This window comes from Hakea prostrata, unplaced genomic scaffold, assembly GCF_041222555.1.
Source record: "Hakea prostrata isolate BN-2017 unplaced genomic scaffold, UWA_Hpros_2 contig_14, whole genome shotgun sequence".
In the NCBI taxonomy this organism is placed as follows: Eukaryota; Viridiplantae; Streptophyta; class Magnoliopsida; order Proteales; family Proteaceae; genus Hakea; species Hakea prostrata.
Genome location: NW_028291133.1, coordinates 191745 through 202963, shown reverse-complemented (window position 1 = coordinate 202963; position 11219 = coordinate 191745). Strand labels below are relative to the sequence as shown.

The 11219-nt window shown below is 40.5% G+C and overlaps 1 pseudogene; it reads left to right on the top strand.

Annotated features, from left to right (window-relative positions):
* Positions 1 to 9054: 9054 nt before the first annotated feature.
* Positions 9055 to 9744, top strand: LOC148999342 (secreted RxLR effector protein 161 pseudogene; annotated as a pseudogene).
* Positions 9745 to 11219: the final 1475 nt, after the last annotated feature.

Sequence of the window (11219 nt, the reverse complement as noted above, 5' to 3'; positions counted from 1 at the left end):
TTTGAGTAGATCAAGATGTCGTCAATGAAAACGATTACAAACTTATCGAGCACATCATGAAATACTCAGTTCATGAGATCCATGAACACGGCAGGAGCATTAGTTAAGCCGAAAGGCTTAACTCTAAACTCATAATGTCCATACCTTGTTCTAAACGCCGTCTTAAAGATATCACTTGACTTCACTTTCAACTGATGATATCCCGATCTCAAATCAATCTTCAAGAATACAGCCGCGCCTTTCAATTGATCGAAAAGATCATCAATCCGGGGCAGCGGGTATCTATTCTTGATCGTCAGCTTGTTCAACTCCCTGTAATCAATGCACAGACGCATGCTACCATCATCCTTCTTCTTCTCAAACAAGACTGGAGCTCCCCAAGGTGATACACTTGGCTGCACAAACCTCTCTCTAAGAGCTCATTCAGTTGTGTTTGCAACTCTTCTAGTTCGGTAGGTGCCATTCTGTAAGGAGCTTTAGATACCGGAGCCTCTCCAGGAGTTAAGTCTATGGAAAACTCAACTTCCCTATCAGGGGGCAATCCTGACAGGTCATTTGGAAATACATCAGCAAAATCACCAGCAACTCTAACTTCTTCAAGTCTCTTCCCTTCTTTGACCTTGCTTCCAGGTGAATCACTTTCCACTAAAGCATGGACTTGCATTAAAGCAGTCAAGGTCTTCTTGCTAATTCTTCCCTTCTCTCCTTGGAACTCGAAAACTAAATTCTCTTCCACTCGAAACTGGATCTTCTTTGAAGAGCACAAGATTACGGCATTGTAGAATGTCAACCAATCGATTCCCAAGATTACATCAAAATCTCTCATGTCAAACAATACTAGATTTGCCTTTAGGTTCTTTCCACAAATTAACACAGGACAAACTTCTAACACTTTATCTAGTTTAACAGCAGACCCAACAGGGGTACTAATTGACAAACAACTAGATAAACACCGAGGTGTCAGGTTAGTCTTCAAATCAAAAGTAGATGATATGAACGAATGAGATGCACCCGTATCAAACAAAACAAATACTGGAAATGAAGCAACCAACAATGTACCTGTGACAACATTGTGGCATGGATCCTATTTAGCACCAGATATGCTGAATACTCTACCAGAAGGAGGGGCAGGAACAAGAGCACTCTTCATGACTGAAGCATAAGGTTGGGCTGGTTTCTTTGGGCAAAAGCGGGCATAATGGCCTGTCTGCTTGCAGAGGAAGCAAGTGGAATCTTCCTGTCCAACAAGAGCTGCAACAGGGGGAGGTCTCTGAAATGCAGGTCTTGGATTCACCATCCCAGGTTGAGGTGGATGTGTAACTCCCGAAGGTCTAACTCCACTGGATTGACCATGATGGCCCACAAGAAAAGAACTAGAACTCTGGCCAAAATTCCTCGGCTGAAAGACAGGTGCAGGGTAAGGAGCAGGTCTAGCAAAACACCGATCAGTGCGGTCTACAAAGCTAGGGTGCCTAGGTTGCCAGGGTCTCTGAACTCGAGCATTTTCCTTCTCATTTTCTTCAAGCTTCTTCGAGTTTTGGACAACCTGAGCACAACCTTCCAGAGGCAAGACTTTGAGGTATGCCTTGATAGAAGGCCGCAAACCCTTGAAAAAAAATTTCATCTTAGCATCATCGGACTTGATGGATTCGAGGGCGAAGAAGAAAAGTTCTTCAAACCTTTGCTGATACTCAAGCACAGACAAGGTACCTTGCACTAAGGCCATGAACTCGGCCTCCTTGGCATCTTTTACTGCTTCCGGAAAGTAGTTCTTGCAAAATGCTTCCTTAAACTTCTCCTAGGAGACAATACCGGCATTAAGATTCTCGAGGATGGACCTGGTGTAGGTCCACCATGCATCAGCTTCGTGCTAAAGCTTCTGCTCGACAAACAACACTTTCTGAGCATCAGAACATTGCAAATGTCTGAAGGCTTTCTCCAATTCTCGAAGCCACTTGTTTGGAAAGAGAGTGTCCTTTGTTACTCCAATGAATGTAGGTACTTGTAACTTTAGGAAACTTTCCATCAAACGGGTGTGGGGTGTCCCGATGAATCTTTCCACAAGAGGGGCTGCGGCACTAGAAGTCCCAAGTCTGGCACGGTTCTCATTGTGAAGGGTAGCAAAACCAGCCATCATCTGGTTAAATTGGACAGCCTACTGTTGCATCATGTTGGTCATGATGCTGGCAATATCCTTAAAACTTCCGATATCGGGGGCACCAGGAATGCCATTTGTGGTGTGGCTATCTTCTTCAGTTTGCTGGTCAGAGCCCCCAACAGGTGTTTCCTCGTTCCCGGCACTACCGGAACCAATGAAACGGTTTCTAAGCAAGACCATTGTGCAAGAATCAAAGATAAGGACACCAAAATTCAAATCTGTCAAAAACAACTTGATCAAAGATTAGGATACTCAAATCATGGTTGGAACTATCAATATAGCAAGCAAATAAGTCAACATTGTTCAAAATCCAAAGGATTCAATTAACAAATCAAAATTTTCCAAAAACAGCCCAAGGCAGCAAAATGACCTATTTTGGTCGATGCTCCTTGGTCGATGGCATCGACCAAAGAGGATCGACCAAAATGATTCTGCGCAAAAATCAGATTTAAAGGGCCCACTTCTTCATTTCATTTTCATTTCTCACACTACCATTTCGAGTTTGGCTCTAGGGAAAACGATTTTCTAGGGTTCTTAAGGGTTCCAAGGCTTGATTCAAGGCTCCAACAACCCTTGCAAGTCTCCTTTGATCATCTATACAAGTAAGCTCTCTTTCTTCTTCTCTTTTCTTGCAAATTTCATTTACCATGGATGTGTTTTTCTCTAAAACTGAATAATGCTTGTTGCTAATGGTTAGGATCATGCATAGGGGTGTTTAGAAACATATTCCCATTAGTTTCCAAGCAAGATTAAGCTTAAAACACAAGATTGCACACACTTTGGTTCCAAAATCACTATTCATCTCACAAAAATCCAACTTTGCAAAAACTTGTCCCATTTTCAAACCAAAATGAATTTTAACATGAAACAAATCTCTACATGGCTGATTCACTATGGGAAAGGTGTTCCCACTTTCCATTCGGTCAAATTTCAAATTTTCAAAAATTCACAAAAGTAAGCCCAAAGAGGGATTTTCTCTCTTACTTGCTGAATTTCCACTTTGAAGATGTCAAAATGATGGATTTTCACCAAACGAAGTGTTTCAGCAAGTTTATTTAAGTTTTATGCACATGTTAGAATGTTCAAATCGAAATTTTACCAAAATCAAAAATTTCCAAAAATTTACAAAAATGCCCTTCATTTAACAAATACACACTGGGACTAATCCAAATGAAATTCCTTCTTTGTTTCAACAGATCCACTATGCCTAGAGGAGGGCGACAGGCTGATAGAGGTCAAGGGCACGTTCCCCGGTCAGAGGTTATGGACGAGGAGCATTTCACGACCCCTATGCCTGAGTTTTTATATGAGTACTACTTCCATGACATACCGATTGAGCATGGACGGTTGGTTGTCTTGGATGACCTAGAGACGTTTCACATACGAGAGAGACTGGATGCTATGGATTGGCTTCATTTGTACACTACGGCATATCCGGTCTATTCTGATCTCGTCAGGTACCTATAGTAACCTGACTTACCGCATCGAGGATGACCCACGAGATGGTTCTAGGATCGTCATGGACTCTATGGTTGGGGGCAGAGAGATCAGTTTCACTACTAGGACACTGGCTCACATCTTGGATGTCCCGATTGTACAAGATTCCCATTGATGGATTCCCGCAAGCACAAACATCACTGAGGCTCTTCTTCCATACGAGACATACGAGGTATGCATGACGCTATGGGATGACATTGACTGTTATATGCCCTAGAGCGGCACTGGGATGCGTCCTTCAGCTCAGGTTATTGCTCGCATCGTCGAGCAAAACATCCTTTCGAAGGCAGGGCACCACAGCAAGGTGTCGGTGATGGAGGCATTGGTTATCTACAGCATGTACACTGGAGTGCAGATTGACTTAGCCTACATCATGCAGAACGTCATGATTGATCGAATTAAGTTTCCTAGGGATAGGAACTTGGCTTTTGGTCGACTCTTGACACGTATTTTCGAGCACTTTGATGTGGACTTGGAGGATACACCAATGATTCAGGGCCGAGACATAGGCGAGGACATCGGCTCATGGTTGATTAGGAAGATGGGGCTCCACGATGCTGCGAGATCAAAGGATGAGGATGACATTGATGAGGCATCAGAGGATGATGACTCTGAGGATGAGGATACCGACGACGATGATAGTGATGATAGTGGTGATGAGGACGATGATGAGCATGGGGATGATGATGATCAAGGAGATGAGGATCAGGGTCAGGATGAGATTCCGAGACACGAGGAGATTCCTACTCCACGATTCTTTGGGGTCGGAGGTCCATCTCACACGACTTTTGAGGCTCCAGGTGTGGCTTCTCATCAGTCATCGATTCATTCCATACTTGAGAGGATTGAGGCTCGTCAAGAGGCTATAGAGGTTGGACAGAGGAGGATGGAGTCATACATGTGCACCCTAGGTGAGAGGTTTGCACGACTGGAGGAAGAGTTTAGATCTAGGAGGGATCAGATAGATCGTCAAAGTCGATCACCTAGATAGATAGTACTAGGAGTTTCCTTTTATGCTTTCTTGGATGTATTTCTTTTCAGACTTGTAAAACTCTCTTATGTGATTAATGACGTTCAGTTATTTTGTTTATATTATTGTGTCTTATTCAGAAATTCAATTTGTGCTTCATTAATTTGGTTGCTAGTCCAGGTTATCTATTATTCACCTCTAAGAGCACTTGAGTCACTTTTGGATCTGTGACTCGGAATGTTTCGTCATCGTTTCTGTGGTCGGGGTTCCACTTGATCTTGGGCTCTGATACCAATTTGTCACATCCACCCAGCCGGTACCCTATCTGGCATACCCGGGAATGTGATCCACCGTCCAAGGATCAAGCATTGAGAGACCATGCCTCCCACATTCGCGATAACACAATCATGAACAATAATAATTAAGGTAAAAGCAATAAATAATAGATATCATGAATAGGATAAAGATCAACTAATCAGAGTGCGGAAATAAATAATACCAAATGTATAAGTGTAATCACAAGGATGAGAAAATGAGTGAAAGACACTCTCTCAAGGCAGCGGAAAAGTAGTAAAATCAAGTTAAGTTACAATCCATGTTTAAAGAGTAACTCCAAGAAAGTTAATTACATATCCAAAATGTTTAACTATAATCCAAGGAAATGGGGCACTAAGCAAGGGTTTCTTCTATCCTAATGATCGTCTCCTCATAGGTGTGGACGACGAAAACCCAGCACGGCCGCTCCCTCACTATAGTGGGACTAACCCTGGTACGTAGAGTAATCCTTTTTGGCACCATAACTCTGATCTTCACCGTAGCTACCACCTAGAGGGTAGTATGAGGAATCAAAGTCTGCCTCGTAGAGTGTGCCATCAGAGTCTTCAATACCTGCGGGAAAATCTAACAACATTTGCACAAAAGGAATGAGTTCAAAGAACTCAGCAAGGTAGTTATTTCATAATTTAAAATCATACAAATACACATCATAACATAATGCAATGCGATATGAGACATATGATGCAAATATGATTCTAACTCTATGAATGCTAGTATCTATGGTAGACAAGCTATAAGCCATAGCACCATACTTCTTTGGGTCATCAGTCACTCATCCTCAACCAATTCCGTATCTTGGGACTGCCGTAATAGTTGGGTAAAGTCCTCTCAAACCATGGTAGGGGATTCGGTCACCACTCTCTCACATCACCATTTGGCATAAGTATTGGCGCATGTCAAGGTAAAGGCTAACCCAATGCAAGTCATCTACTCAGTCGTATCAACTCAGATCTAGATACGTCCATTCCTAGCCCCAAGCGATCCTTTCCGGTATCCTTCACACTAGAGTCAGCGTAATCCCGGGTTACAGACTCATCAACCCTATTGGTCATCCACAAATAGTAAACGGGAAGCTCTCACGTCCTCTCACGGGTTGGTTACCGGTCTTAAGCACTCGTGAGCCCAAGTCTAACTATTTGCAACCCTACCAATAAATGGCCCCTTTCGGGTATCTGTAGCATGGTTTATGTCCTCCCCCGAGTTGGTTACCGGTCTTGAGCGCCCATCAAACCATACACTACCACCGGTCATTCGGTCTCAATGCCCTTCCGATTCGGGTCTGACACGACAAGGACAATCCTAGCCACACAACTAGACAATCCTATGTATGTCATCCAATAACCCGGGAAAGTGTCGATAGGCACCTTCGGAGAACATCCCATATTATTCCCTCCGATGCCCAAGGACAGAAGCGTCAATAGGACACTCCCCAATCCCAAGTTATACATAGGCAATCACATACTCAAGTCCATCATATCTCATACATTTGATACATCATCATGATAAAAGTTAAATGATAACATCGAATTGATCCATCATATGTACAAGTACAAGAATAATAACTCATTATAACAAGAGAGTATGAAATCACATTACTGCAATTTTAAAACATGTATAATAGTCCTATAATAATCAAAAGCAATTAAGAGACTATGTTCACTAAGTATAAGTACCAAAACATAAGCTCATAGCCTATGTGTTTATGGAGATAACCATCCTTACCTTAGGTTGAGTTGATGATGAATCAAGAATTACCAAGGAATGATCTAAAAGTAGTGTTAAGACCCTAAGCAAACATAAGTAAGAGGTTAGAGAAGAAATCAAGAAGATCGGATGTTGAACGGGTCAAAACTGGCTGAGGTTGTTGTTAGCAACAAGTTTAGTCGATGGTCCTTGGTCGATGGCATCGACCAAAAGGATCCACCAAAATGTCTTCAGGGCTGCATAATGGGTTTTGGGGATTTTTGTCCGAAATTGGGCTACTAAGTTCAAGAGACAAGCATCATAGCATGGATTGAAATTGATTGCATTGACATTGAAAAGGCATGTGTTAGCTAAGGGAACTTATAGGAATTTGATTAGGATCATATGCTAGTGATAAACATGTGCATAGCACACTATATACCTCAGTTTTGTACAAGAAGGCATGATGTTAAGAAGAAAATCAAAGGATGTATATGCAAGGCTTGAAATGGGGGCATAGCATCAAAAGACAAGGGAGAGGATCATAGGTTAAGCAAGAGTGGACACTTGGAGTGATGGTTACAAGGTTGCAGCACCATCTTCAAGGTCTCAACGGCAAGAGAGGGATAGAAAATGATAGAAAAGAATAGAATAGAGAGTGGGAGTGATGAATCATACCTTGTAGTTGTTGATGGAGATGAGGAACAATGATTAACAATGAGTTTTGGTGGGATCTTCTTCACAAATGCCTAGGAGGTGCTTTCGGAAGCTCTCCCCACGTTTTCAGGAGTGATAATGATTGGAATAGAGCTCAAAACACGAGGCTAGTATAAATAGAATAGGGAATATTCCAAGAATCATTAACTTGTCTGTCTGGGAAACTTTGGTCGATGGTCCTTGGTCGATGGCATCGACCAAAGAGGATCGACCAAAATATAATTCAACAGAAAAATAGATTTAGTTCAACAACTTCGAACAAGGACTTGGAGGGCTATACAAGGTCAAATTGAATGGGGTTTTCTTCTACAATTCAATCAAGAAGTCTGGTTTCGGGGAATACCTTCGGATTGTGCACGGGAGTCCATTAGGTACTTCAACTAAATCATTCTTATCTAATGAGCAGACTTTCACTAAACACTGACAATGTACTCAAGTAAGGGGTATCATCGTCAATGTCCATGGGCTTGGTCTACGACTCATAATTATCAATCAAAAGGGTCCATAAGTATCTTCTACCACCGCTTCGGGTCTTGGACCTAAAAACAACAGTGGATCTGGGTTAGGGTCAGGGTTAGGATAGGGCTAGATCTTACAAAGATTATTCAGATATTCACCCTTCAGCCTCAAGTTTAAGATTGGTTGGTGTTCACAATACCTTTTCGGAACAATCGAATGTTGAGCAACCGGTCATTGAAGATCCGCAACTTGCTGATGTTGATCTAGTAGATCCAATTGTTCAACAAGTTTTGTTAATTGTTGAACAATTGGTTGAACAACATCCTCCTCAGGAGGGTGTTAATGCAACATTAAGAAGATCTACGACAATAAAGAAATTAGCAATTCCTAGTGATTACGTAGTGTATTTACAAGAATCTGCCTATAATATCGGAGCTGAGAGTGATCCTAAAACGTTTTTACAAGCCATGAATTGCAATGAATCTAATCTATGGTACAATGCCATGAAGGAAGAGATGAATTCTATGGCATCTAATGGAGTCTGGGATTTGGTAGAGTTGCCCAACGGGATGAAGGCTATTAGTTGTAAATGGGTCTTCAAGACTAAAAGGGACTCATTGGGCAACATTGAGAGATATAAAGCCAGACTCGTAGCCAAAGGATTTACTGAAAAGGAGGGAATTGATTATACAGACACATTTTCCCCTGTATCTAAGAAAGATTCTCTTTGTATAATTTTGGCACTGGTTGCCCACTTTGATATGGAGTTGCACCAAATGGATGTGAAAATTGCATTCCTCAATGGATATCTAGAGGAGGAGATTTATATGAAACAACCTGAAGGATTCACTTCTAGTAATGGTGAGCATTTGGTCTGCAAGCTTAAGAAATCCATATACGGATTGAAACAAGCCTCTAGAAATGGTATTTAAAATTTCATGATGTTATCTCTTCATTTGGTTTTATAGAGAACATCATTGATCAATGTATATACCAGAAGGTTAGTGGGAGTAAAATTTGTTTCCTTGTGCTATAAATGGATGATATTTTACTTGCAACCAATGATGAGGGGTTTCTACATGAGGTGAAACAATTCCTCTCTAAGAGTTTTCATATGAAGGATATGGGTGAGGCTTCTTATGTCATTGGCATTAAGATCCATAGAGATTGAACTCAAGGGATTTTAGGTCTATCTCAAGAAACCTATATCAATAAAATCTTAGAAAGATATCGGATGAGGAATTGTTCACCAAGTGTAGCACCCATTGTAAAGGGTGACAAGTTCACTTTGAACCAATGCCCGAAGAATAATCTAGAAAGGGAACAAATGAACAACATTCCATATGCCTCTGCAATTGGAAGCTTGATGTATGCTCAGGTTTGCACTATACTTGACATTGCTTTCGTTGTGGGAATGTTGGGAAGATATCAGAGTAACCCTGGTATAGACCACTGGAAAGCTGCAAAGAAGGTGATGAGGTACCTTCAAGGTACTAAGAATTACATGCTTATGTATAGACGGATTGACAATCTGGAGGTAGTCGGTTACTGTGATTTAGATTTCGCCGGTTGTGTTGATTCTCGTAAATCGACATCAGGATATATTTTTATGCTCGTTGGTGGAGCCATATCATGGAGGAGTGCCAAGCAGACTTTGACATCTACTTCCACTCTGGAGGCTGAGTTCGTTTCTTGTTTTGAGGCTACCTTGCATAGTGTATGGTTGAAGAGTTTCATTTATGGGCTTATAATTGTAGATTCTAGCTCTAGGCCACTAAAGATATTTTGTGACAATTCAGCTGCTGTTTTCTTGGCTAAGAATAGTAAGAGTAGCAGTCAAAGCAAGCACATCGACATTAAGTATTTAGCTGTAAGGGAACGTGTTAAGGAAAACAAAGTGGTCATTGAACACATCAACACATAATTGATGATAGCTGATACATTAACTAAAGGCATGCCACCAAAGAATTTTAAGGATCATGTAGTTAAAATGAGACTTAGTTCCATTATGTGATTTCATTGTATGAATGATCTTTGATGAAGCTCTTATTCATTATGTTGTTATTCTCAATTTCGGTGTACGCATTCATTATTTGAGAGTAAACATATATTGTTGGACCTTGAATAAACGTAGGGTTTATTCATTAAGTAATATGAGCAGATTGGAAGGAAAATGCATTGTAATACATGGAAGATAATACTCATTCTAAGAGGACTTATCGCCATGATTCATGTGTTTTTGGTCCATTGAGTATAAATGTGGATATAGTATGATAACCCACATTGTGAAATATTGGGATCAAGTGGGAGAATATTGTATTTCACAAATTATGATCCCTCTATTGGGATAACATTATACTTTACAAACTGAATCGTAACTAAATGTCATAAATAAATGATCATTAGTTATGGGTTAATGCGAAATATTGTTACTTCTCACAAATGATCATAAATCCAATTTCACTTAAAGTGCTCAATTGAATTGGCAATTGATGTTTTTGATGGGAAAATGTATGTGAGCCATTGTTATATAAAGGGTCCCTGAACCTAGCAAATACATTAAGTCAGAAACCATCATTTTGAGTTTGCTAGGGTTCAGAAGAATCCTTTATTAAATCATTTTATTATATTTGTAAAATCTTTAGTAAGATCAATGGCAGGAGGTATATAAAAGACATTCACTTCTGCATTTGTTTTATTATATGAATTTAGATTTTCATGCTTATTATTTGTTTAACAACTAACAAGGGACTTCCAAGGCGAGGAGAGCAGACGAAGAAGGCTGGTTTCTACTGAAGATGAATATAGGGTTTCGTTTTCTCAAGATTATGATGGGGGTGATTCCATGGAATCCATCTTTTAGCCTGCTTTATTTTGGTAATTCTAAATGGAAACCACCTCAATTGGTGGTTTCCATGGAATCACCTATTTACACTAAAATTGTAGAATCACGTGATTCTATGGAGTTATGTGGATTCCGACTAATTTCTTAACTAAAGGATTTTTTTAAATTAGAATCATGATTCCTTGGAAGCTGATTCCAGGGAATTGCGAAACCAAACGCCACTATAACACCATTTTGGAAGCAACTTCTCTCCATGTTGAAAGACTTCTCTATTTGCAGTTTGCTCGAATTGACATGCTGGCAAAAGACATCAACTTCGCAGAGAAGTAGTTCAATTATCCCTCTCAGCGATTCAAGTACAACGCAAGTCTTGATATCGTCAGTTTCAGGAGAAAAAGAAATCCGAAAAGCACAAACAACGCATCCATTATTTGTTGCCAGTTTTTTTCTCTTCCTTTCATTTTTTTTTCCTTTCATTTTCTTCTCTTAATTTGATTTCATGGGTTTTGACCGTTGGGATTAATCAAGACAACGCTTCTCCTTGACATACTTCC